Source organism: Poromitra crassiceps (genome assembly GCF_964638095.1).
Source record: "Poromitra crassiceps genome assembly, chromosome: 12".
In the NCBI taxonomy this organism is placed as follows: domain Eukaryota; kingdom Metazoa; phylum Chordata; class Actinopteri; order Beryciformes; family Melamphaidae; genus Poromitra; species Poromitra crassiceps.
Genome location: NC_139632.1, coordinates 26,446,255 through 26,458,092, shown reverse-complemented (window position 1 = coordinate 26,458,092; position 11,838 = coordinate 26,446,255). Strand labels below are relative to the sequence as shown.

Here is an 11,838-nt window from a genome sequence, read left to right as displayed (position 1 = left end):
AAAGGCAGCCGTGGGGGACCAGTTCCCACCATCAGCTGTCTCTCTCAAGGGCCTGGCTCAGGTCTTGAAGCTTGCGTTGACACGGGTGTGTCTGCCAGGACACGGTCTAATAATCTCTGAGTACTTCTAATTATCCCGTCCTGTTCCGGACTGCTATTGGCTTCGTCTCCTGAATCACTCTGCATGGGGCGTGGTGTTCGTGGCATAGTTAAGAAGAGCTCATTCTACTTGATGTCATACATCGTCGGCAGGGGCATCACATCTGTCATGATGTCACAGGGCAGCATTGTGATGTCATGGATGGACTCAGGGATGTCATGTGATGGACTCAGAAGGCCCAGAATGTGCCCTGGGAGCTGGCCGGCCCCTGGTGTTGATGCGAAGTCTCCGAAACAACTGACATAATTATTGTTATTGTTATTATTATTGTTATTATTATTGTTATGATTGCTATTATTGTGATTACTATTATTATTATTATTAGTATTATTATTATTATTAGTATAATAATAATAATAATAATAATAATAATAATAATAAAGTCTGACATTTAGTCATTTCTGGTCATATCAAAATCAAGACTGAGCAATTACAACATTTTGATCAAACACAAATATAAGTAAAATGAATAACAAAAAAGAAGTCAGAGGTCTAATCATAAATCAAAATCTGATTGATTGTCTGTACTACCAACAGGAAAGACAGATCCTCAAGAACAGATTGGAGAGCAATCGAATCAAGCTGGAGTTAAAATAAATATTGCAGTTGAATTCAGGGAATGTGGGGTATAGGGATATATTTTTTTTTAGAGGAAACTGGACGAAATAGAAGAATATAGTCAGGATAGTGTTTTAGAAGTCCGTTCTGATCCACACTCCATTTCAGAAGGTGGCGGTAATGCACCATAAGTTGTTTGCCAACCGCCATAAAACACTACTAGAAGAAGAAGAAGCTGGCCTGAGTTTGAAGTTCCTGCGCGGGTTAAAGCATGAAGATGTTCACTTTTTGGCTCTCATCGGATGGTCTCATGGGATTAGCAGTATATTCAACTAAAGTAAGCAGGAAAGGTAAGTCCACTACTAGTAACAAATGAGGTTAGACCAGCCAAATCTGTGTTTTTAAGTCGCGCAAAGTGACGCTAATGGCGTTAGCATTAACGTTAGCATTGAGCTAACGCTGATGTACCACAGCCTGCCAGTTAACTTTCAGACCATGTCCGGCTAATTTGAATGAGTTTAGACTTATTTTAGTTTAAAGTGTGTTGTTACTAGTTAGCTTGCTAGCTAGGAGTTCTCTTCACAATGCATGGCTTGCAGAAATGGAAATTCTGGGCCAAACTCAATTTATTTGGTGCAGGGGTAATGGATAGCACAACTTAGTTGTGTCTTCTGATTTACTTCTCAACATGTGCTCATTAGCTCAGTGTCTATCAAAGTGTTTGTATGCAAAATGAGAATGTAGTGGGTAGCTTCAGCAGCACACATTGCTGTGTATTAATGTGTAAATGTATTCTTGTTAAGTTAGCTAAGAAAGCAGTATGATGAAACAGTATGAGATTTTGGTTGATTAAATTGATTGAGGACAAGGATGTTTGTACTCTATAGACCAGGAAATAACTGGGAGCCTGTAAGATGTTTCCCACCTGCTGCTGCAGTGTCCTCCCTGAAATCCATCCACAGCTTTCCCCCACCTGGATTTCATCTGTCTCCCTCTGCCTCTATGCTTCAGGTAAAATCTATTAGACTTCTGAGTACAAACTTGCTTGAATGATTCATAATTCACTGTATGAGAGAGTGACTGAGACGCTTTTATAGAAATGTCAGAGAAACCTGTATGTAAGTCATGCCTTTGCATATCTTTGCCAACAGCTACAGTGTGTCTAGCCACATATGTTCCGCTGTTCTCTGTTCCTCTGTGATCCACTCTGAACTCGCGTCACACAGCATAGCATAAGGAAATTGGGGAGTCAAGTGTTCAAAACTCTCTGCTACCAGTCTCCGACGTCCAATCACAGATCCAAAGATATAATAATATGCCTATGGAAGCCAGTAGTTTAGGCGGCGGTTTTAATGATATTCCTGCATGAAACAACCTTTAAAAAGCAGTCTTTCCACAGCCTGTGCTGAATTTACAGCAGGGTGTTTGATCTCACTATCATGGTGCATGCGTCTGAGCAAACATACAACATTGCAGTCACACGGATACGGCAGCACATTGATCAAATCATCAAATCAAGTGTTGAACTTGAATGATTTGTGTCTTGTAAGGACATACAGGCTAGGCACCACAAATATGGTGCATGACAGAAATAAAACTGATCTATCTAGTATCTATCCAGTGCACCTGGGAAGTAAAACTTCATGAAATATTATTATATCTTTGGATCCGCGATTGGACGTCGGAGACGGGTAGGAGAGCGTTTTGAACACTCTACTTCCCCAATTTCCTTATGCTACGCTGTGTGATGCTAGTTGAGAGTGGACCACAGAGGAACGGAGAACAGTCAGGCTGGGGACCTTCAACCTGCCTCTCGTCTCAACATGATGGAGCCCAGCAGATACAGGTAGAGCTGTTGTGTGGTGTGTTTCATTTCATGTTCACATGGATGACCAACAGAAGTTTGATGACCACTATTGACAAAGGCGCATTATCTCACAACACTACTATAGACGGTTTTCACAGAATGGCCAGTCCTCCACTTTAATGATTTTTTTAATGCAACAGGAAGTGAGCTGGGGTTCAATTTAGAATGTTTTTGTTGTCAAGTTAAAACCATTTATAATAAGGCATTATGACTGCATACAACCACACATAACATTACACTGCGTCATTGTATGGTAACACACTTGTCTGCTATCTTGTCTCTTGTGTCTGCTTCCAGGGCCAACCAAGTGATGCATCTGCCTCCCCCTCTGTCCAGCCAATGGACACGTCCACTGCCATCCACTCCAACTCCTCACACCTCTTCTGCCCAGTCTGAGGACAACAGCCCATGCTGGACCCAAGTAAGAAAACATCTGCATCTCACACTGGATATGCAGTACAAGCAACTTAAAAAAAAAATCTACTCCAAATTACAGGATTATTATTAACTTGTTGGATTAAATGTGGATGCAGGGGAATGTGATTGGCTCATTGTTGTTATACAATCTCTTTACTTCCACGGTGATAGACAGCTTGAAGTCTGGCATTGTAAGCGTGTATCTAACTTCTGTATCATGATGTACTTACTGCCGGGCACATTATAGAGAGCCAAAGTGAACGTCACTTCCTGCCTTTCTCTCGGTACGAGCATCTGGAAAAATATGAATGGGGGTGAATGGTGAGAGACAATACTTTTTTGATCCCGTTTGAATTCTGCCACGGGGTACACATGTACATTTGTCAATTTAAAAGATAACTTTGCAAGTCAAGAAAGTCGCAGTTTGTTCTGAAACTGAAACGTAAGGTTTAGTTTTGTCAATCAACTACATCTCTCGTGTCTCACAATACGTGAGACACGAGAGATGTCTCACGAGAGATGTCCAACCCAGCCCGCAGGCGGGCTGGGTTGGCAAATTATGAAAATATCGCGGGTGCGGGCGGGGCAGGCTCAGAACGTGACAAAGCAACATTATTAAATAATTTAGAGCAATGAAACACGCAGAGTAATTAACCTTAAAGACGTTAACTCTCTCTCGCATGTAGGTACACACAATCAGACAGACTCCTGCTGCACTCTCTATAGCCTACATGGAGTAAAGAAACGCTTCAATGAGGTAGCCTATGTGCTCTCAAAACAAACACTTTGGAAGGATTATTCGCTGTAATTATTATTTGAAGTGTCCATATAATGCCACCGCAGATTTTCTGTTGTGGACTCGACTGTGATCTATTTGTCAACTTTACTGCAACGTGAGTAGGCTGTGAACAATTGAGTGCGCATGAGGTAATTAAAAGAAATCAGACAGCGAGTCTGGCCGTATCTGCAAGCCGTGTGCGCACCTGCTGCACTACTACGTTTAGCCTACTACTGCAACAATTGAGAGCGCATGAGGTAATTAAAAGAAATGGGGAAGAATAAGAACTGTTTCTGTAGCCTGCCTAGTGCCTACCTCTATACCTGCTACCTCCATTTGAAACACTGCGCGGTCACGCCATCCGCACTTTGGGGAAGCGTAGTCGGTCGTGCTATCTGAAGACCATGGATTAATTGAAGAAAGACCGACATGAAAGCAGCAGCGCAACTCATCCAGAGCAGGCCTAGGCTACAACTGTTGTCGCGCAGGGCAGCATGTGAGTGTCTGTGTGTGTGTGTGTGTCTGTGTGAGAGAGAGAGAGGGGGGAGAGAGACAGAGTTATTAGCTGCTTTGCACACCTTGGAAGCTCTGCTGTGCTCCTCCTGCGTCCGGAGACATATTACATTAAATTGGCCGTTGCGGGCTGCTGGGTTGGGCTGGGTTCGGAATTTTCAGATATTTTAACGGGGCGGGCGGGGCGGGCTGGCTCCGATGACGGGTTGGGTTGGGGCGGGCCTTAAAAAAACCTGACCCGCGCATCACTAGAAAGTAGACATCATTATTGTAGTAAGCTAAATTATTTCATACTTGTAAAATAAAACTAGAGAAATTATTCCATTTTCGATTTGGGTCTTTTGAGAGGGGGGTGGGTCGTTCTCGCGTGGGATCCTTACGTCACCTGACAACTTGGTTTTCACTTTGAAAAACATGTCAAAGAAGCTGTCTGAGAGAGCCAAGTCATTAAAAAAATCGATCCTAACCCCTAAACTAAAAAGATTATTGCTCCTAAGGGACCCTAAAGCTGCGTTCACACCGACCTATTAAAGTTTTTCGCTGGCATCGAAAATACGCTCTCCGCCCGGGATGAAATATCCCAGCTCGAGCTAAATTACGCTGGCATCAGTCGCTCCCTGTTCAACGCTGATTGGCTGCCGTGTGAGAGTGTGTCAAATATCACACTGGCTTGGAACAAACCGCTGGTTATTGTGTGGCAACAAACCGCATTGACAGCTGACATGAAGGCTACGTTCACACAGCCAGCCTTAGTGCTTGAATCTAATCTTTTCCCACCTAAGTGACTCAGGTCAGTCTTTTTTATGACTGTGTGAACAGTACAAGTCACATTGAAAGTTACTTTTTTAAAGACGACCTGGGCTACTTTCAAATGTGGAAAAACATCAGATTCGAATCTGATGTTTTGGAATGTGACTCCGGTGTGAACAGACATCTTGCCCATATCTGACTTAATGCTTCAATGTGACTTTTACGTCATTCCAGAGCGACATTCGTCACTATTCTGCACTGGCGGGAGGAGGGAGGACCAGATTGTGATTACAAACATGGAGGACAGCTGCGAGGGAGGTAATCAGTGGAGGAACAGTGAGGTTTTAGACTTCATAAGTATTAGCAAGAAGTAGCAGCTATTGCTCCACAGAAAGCCATTATTAAAAAAAAATCTAAAGGCTCTCTTTCTCCTCTTCCTCGCTATCATCTGCACCTATATGACGGCACGGTGGCTCAGTGGTTAACACTGTTGCCTCACAGCAAGAAGGTCCCGGGTTCGAACCCCGGTCCGTCCCAGGTCCTTTCTGTGTGGAGTTTGCATGTTCTCCCCGTGTCCGTGTGGGTTTTCTCCGGGTGCTCCGGTTTCCTCCCACCATCAAAGAAAGACATGTATGTTAGGGTTAATACTCCTGGCTGTCAGTGCCCCTGACCAAGGTACTGGCAAAATAACTGGAGTTGGTCCCCGGGCGCTGCACAGTGGCTGCCCACTGCTCCTAGTTCTAGGAAGGTTCCTAGTAGAGGATGGGTCAAATGCAGAGGATGGATTTCCCCAAGGGGATAAATAAAGGATAACTTAACTTAACTTAACTACGGTATATTCCCTGTCTTCCACTGCACAATAACTTGTAAATTGAACCGTAAACAACAGATGAAACAACATCGTCAGCTACCGCCATGTTTACTGCTGTCTTCTTCTGGGTTTATGTAGAACAGCAGTGTGCTGCACATGCGGGTCACTTCAGGTCCGCGACCTGTTCACACTGGAGTCTGATATGGGCCACTTTTAAAAAGTCTGTGTGAACAGCCACACAAAAAATCAGATGTGAGCAACAAGTCAGATTCAAGCACTAATGTTTGCTGTGTGAACATAGCCGAAATGAAGTCTGTACTAGCTCACGTTAGGAGCACGCTGATAGGCTTAGCTTGTAAACAACTACAGTGGCTCGTAGTGGACAAATATCATGACATTGCGTAACGTTATAGCCCCCAGATGTCCGTCAATTATTGTGCCTGTTGACGAGCGATTTAAACAGAGCGACAGAGTGATTCCATAGGGTTGAATCAAGCGACAGAGAGAAAAATAAATATCTCGGTGTGAACACAGCTTTAGGAGCAAGAAATAAATGAGCACAGAATGATTAAAAAATAAGGAGGCTCTAGTTAGTCTCAAGAGATCAGAATGAGCAACAGATTTTTTTGCTATGGTTAGATGGATAACAGTGAAACTATGATCAATATACGGTAGTATTTTTTCTATGTTCTCCAATTGTGTTAACTATTAACTACTACTAACTTAACTACTTTATTCAGAATTGACATCACAACATACGTTTACTTGCATTTCACTTATGGTTATCCGCTTGTGTAAAGTAAAGTAAAGGTAAAGTCCCACTGATTGTCACACACCTGAGTGTGCGAAATTTGTTCTCCGCATTTGACCCATCCCCTGGGGGAGCGGTGAGCGGCAGCAGCACCGCGCTCGGGAATCATATGGTGATCTAACCCCCCAATTCCAACGCTTTGATGCTGAGTGCCAAGCAGGCAGGCAAATGGGTCCCATTTTTATAGTCTTTGGTATGACTCGGCCGGGGATCGAACTCACAACCTCCCAGTCTCAGGGCGGACACTCAAACCACAAGGCCACTGAGCTGGTGTAAGCACACAAATTGAAATATATCATGAAACGACAATGGTTTAAGCAAGTGTACTCAAACTTTTGACTGAGTAATGGCTAACTTAAGTTCTGGCCAAGGGACAACAGTTGGAAATTAGCCATCTGGCTAACACTGTCACATTGACAGTGATGTTATGTGCACTGTAGTGCGAAAGCATGTGAACTAAGCACAAGGCCAAAACACATGCTGTGTGGCACTAAAAATCATTTTCCAAGGTTGGCAGGTCTGCTGTAGCAAGAGTGAGCAAAATCTCAGAACACTGGCAATTGTACAGGAAAGAGGAAATGTCACAATTAAAAAAAAAAAACATAGTGGAATATCCTCAACTGTTATGTACACAAGGCTGAATTAATTCAGTGATAAGCTCAGTGTCTTCTTGCCCCTAACTGTAACTTCTGTTCCAGCTACTAATGTTGGAGAAGACTTGCTGCACTCACTCTCCCGGGATGAAATCAACAATCTTTTTCCCGGTCCTGAAAACTTCCTGAGGCTGTATGGCACCTTGTGATGTGAGACAAAAGGGTCAGTGCAGGGAGCACGTCAGTGCAACACCAGCCCCCTGCAGGAAGCACCAGCACCCCAGTGCAACACCAAGATCACAGTGATAACATGTATGTGGTATTGCATTTAATATACTGTATGCATCTGTGAGTCTTTGGATGAAAACGTTAGGCCACGCAACAGCTTTAGTGTCTGTCCAGGGATCTTAGTATTCCATTCATTTGTAAGTGTTTGGAAACCTAATATTTCCCAATACTTTTTTCTTCTGATGTAACCTGCAGCCAGCACCCAAGTGCCATGCCGATCTGAAACCAGCAATGCCAGTCACCTGCAATGAGCACCGCAGAGCAACGCCAGGATAGCAGTGATGAAACATGTATGTATTTTTTAATACTCTGTATGCAATATTGCAATAATACATTAGCCCACAGTCCACATACCTTTTGTTTTTGGGTCATGGTTTCACTACGCATTTTATGCATAAGGAGAAAAAAATGCTTCCATTTCTAAAATGGAAGCATGGAAAATGGAAATGCTTATTAGCAAAAAATCTATTTCTGGTCTATAATATGAAAGTATAAAAAAACACTTGCAAATGTAAAAGTGCTTCTTAGTAGGGCTGAACGATTTGGGTAAAAAATCTAATTGCGATTTTTCTGACCGATATTGCGATTTCGATTTAATTTCGATTTTTTTTTAATCAAGTTTCAGTGCAATATTAACTGTAATAAATGTAAAACACAATGGAGCATTTGCCTACCACATTCAAACATCACAATCAACAAACTGCTCTATATTATAATGCAAGGATGAGAACTTGGATAAGAATTCCTTCAAGCAACATTTATTTGCTTTTAAACAACAGCTGCAATTCTCTCTGTGTCTCAGTCTTTAACAATACAAACAAAACAAAAAGCACCAGCATCGCTGCAGCTCTTGAAGTAACTGCCCAAGGATCGCTTGGCCTTTTTTGCAGCCGATGGCCTGGCTCCTTCCTGTGCTGCACTTTGAGGCACAGCAGCAGCATCTGGGGGTGATGGCAGCCCTCTTCTCCTGCAAAACACAGACACAACTGTTAAGTTTCACATTAATGCAATTCACAGCACACACATTCATTCACACATCAAATACGGGGCACAGGGCAGGCTATATACACAAGCAGTGTTTCAGTGAAGCCCTATTTTGCAAGGAAAGCCAGGGGAGAGAGGGGGAGGATAAGGAGAGAGGAGTGGGAGAGGAGAGAATTAATGCAAGTTACCTTTAGTGCCACCTGCACTTGTTCCATCTCTCTCTTCACCCGGGCCTTGATTTGTGGGACATTCTCTGCACTTATGTAGCTTGTTCGCAACTTTTCTGAAAAACAAAATAATTAACCAAATTATTCTATAAGTACTACATGGCTGTATTGCATTTTTAAGATTGGAACTAATTATAGATGATGTAGGAGGGAGAGAAAGTAGGGAGGAGAGATGGGGAGGGAGAGAGCAGAACGCTGGGAGAGAGGACATTAGCTACTACAGAATCATTCCATTTCCCAGACTGACAATATATTGGCTATATAATATATTGGGGGAGGTGAAGAGGGGCATTTAGACATTACTGTAGGCTTACCAAGCTAACGTTACAATACAAGTAGCCTACTGCATTCAGGCAGAGTCAGACTGATAATGTTAAGTGAGAGGGGAAGAGGACATGTAACGTGAGCTAGCCAGTTAGGGCTAGCAAGCTAACTTTACTAGCTAAATGAGCTATCTCCTTAGGGAGAGAGCTAGCGTTAGTAAAGTTAACTTGCTACGTTGCTAGCCCTAGCTGCTAGGCTAAATAACGTACCGATGGCGAGGTGTAGTCTGTGGTGAAGCACTGGAGTCTGGTCCATCTGTTGATTTCCATAGCTTTTATGGCGTTTGAAGCGTTGTCGGCACCGCGCTTGCTTAACACTGTCTAACTAACCGATGCTCTAAATCCAAAGTAGTTCCAGCCTTTCTTCGGTGCTAAATCATCCGGCGGCCGCTTCTTGTTCTTGTTCGGCTGAAGCTATTACACTTCCGAGTCTTGTTAGATAGCTGCCCTTCCATTGTAGAGAATCCAGTCAGTGGCGCACTATTAAAAATCCAGTCAGAGTGAATAATGTGTCAACTTTTGTAAAGTTCGCTAATCGGCTCGCTAGCTATATTCTGCAGACTGCTGCAGCCATGGGGCTGCAGCTAGGTTTCTCCTCCTCCATCCAGGCACGTTTGATGCTGGTGCTGCTGCGTAAACATACGTCCGTCTACTACGGCGTGCTGCTGCTGCGTAACGACGTCACGTAACGTGTACCTACATGCAGTCATGTCACATGTTAAATCGAAGCCTTTGCGATTAATCTAATTGCGTTGTTTCAAATCTCGGTTTCGATTTAAATTCGATTAATCGTTCAGCCCTACTTCTTAGCCATGACTACTTGTAGGATAACCTAGGTAATAACATTACGAGACATTGTACATTTTATTTTCGAAGCAAATAGATAGCCGGAGCTACTTTCCTGATAAAACAGGAAATGTCAGGAAAGTAGTCTCTTATGGGGTTGTGTTTCTGTGGCTTTCTCTTTAAAGCTGGAGTGAGTACATTTACAATTGCTGGAGTGAGTACATTTACAATTTGTTTATATAAACAAATGTCCATTACGTTCAAGGCATTGCCAAACAAGTTCCCACAATGCTGTATTTCTCAATATACCAGAGTTTTCAATCCGACACAGTCGTGCCCGACAGGTAGAATACTCAGGTATACTGAGAAATGCACAGAGAGAGTTATGTGGTGCAGATAGGCTTAATCAGCATTGTGTGAAGTCGTTTTGCAATAGCTGAATATGTGCATAACATAAACATTCGTTTATGTTATGCACTCCAGCTTTAAGCAGCGAGGCCCAGTTCCATGTCTTTACGGTGAGACTTGTGCAGTATATTGGATACTGCATGCCTACATTATGTTTTGTACTTTGTCATTTTCACAATGACATAAGGAGAAGTGTTCACACTGTGATTTTTGTTTTAAGAGTCGCTTTATTGAAACTTGGTTTCAGTATCTGGTCAGCAAAAAAATTATACAAAATCTTTTTCTCCGATTTGATGTATAATGATTGTTTTAACTGTGATGGTTTTTCTAATTGGTAGTTTTCTAATCTTTTACATTGACTTTTGTCATCTAGGTTTCAGAAGACCCAAACGGTTTCCTGCGCCAACAACCTCTATCATCTCCAGTTGTGGTCATCAGTGAGGAAAACTGCATGATCGCCATGGGAGCATGCCAGTGGCGACCTTCGAAAGAGATCGGTTGAAAGAGGGACTTGTCTACCCGATGGCATATTATTATGTCCTACACCTCACTTACTCCAAGTGTGACTCAACAGTGCTCTCAGTACTGCAAGCTGAGATCCACCATGATGCCATCCGTGATGGACATTCAACCCCTTCCTACAAAAAGCCTATGGGCGAATGGAAGGCCTTCATGAGTGAGGTGAGTGTGAGAGAGTGAGGGACAGGCAAATGGAAGGCCTTCATGAGTGTTCTTTTTTTGGAGGAAAAATATATATTGGTCTGCCATCACTGTAGAAATGTCTTAAAACCTTGTCAATTGTTGTCTGAGCTTCAGTTCTGTGTTGTAACAGTCATGTTCTGCCATTTCACATTCAAGACCTTTTAAATGTGTTATTTTTTCGATGTGAATATATATGTTCTCAATCATGATGTTCATTTACGCTGAGTTAAAAATAATTTGCGTGCTTTTAAAAGAAATAATTTTATGTTACATGCATGTGACATTGTGTCCATGTGGGGGTGTGCGAAGAGTGCTCCAAGTGGTGCTCTGCTTTAACTCCCTGTCGTGGGCGTCCCCCCCCCTCCTCTCTTTCACTCATTCAGAGCTTCAACACAACAAACATGGCTGCTGTGAGCACATACGGTCTTGTCTTGGACATGGACAGAGCGAAATATGGGATTATTTTGCTTACGTTACATTGCTGACAGTGACAGGGACTGACACTACATAGCCCGTCAGTAAACAATGTTTAAAAGTGCGGAGGCGAACTGGCGAAGGGAGCTGACCAAACGCCGACAAACATCCCGACTTAAAAGAGCAACAGGTTAGCGAATGTGATCGATAACCTAATTACATTCCCTCAAATAAGTTTTTTATTTTGTGACGAGCAAACATTTTTCACCGTCAGTTTGACGAGGAAATGTGCTCAGTACGAGCGACCCTCTGCCAAGTAACATTATTGAGTCATGACGCTGTTTATTTAATAGGGTGATCTGGTTGTAAAAATAAAACATTTACATCAGAAAGACATTGAAAGCAGTGATTGATAAATGAAATCCAATGTTTTTCTACAAATTGCATCA

The 11,838-nt window shown here is 42.8% G+C and overlaps 1 long non-coding RNA gene across 1 annotated transcript; it reads left to right on the top strand.

Moving 5' to 3' along the window:
* Window positions 1–7,432: 7,432 nt before the first annotated feature.
* LOC310786379 lies at window positions 7,433–10,897 on the top strand. Its single transcript, XR_014553212.1, has 3 exons — window positions 7,433–7,569; window positions 7,741–7,835; window positions 10,647–10,897. It is a non-coding gene; the product is annotated as an uncharacterized lncRNA (long non-coding RNA).
* Window positions 10,898–11,838: the final 941 nt, after the last annotated feature.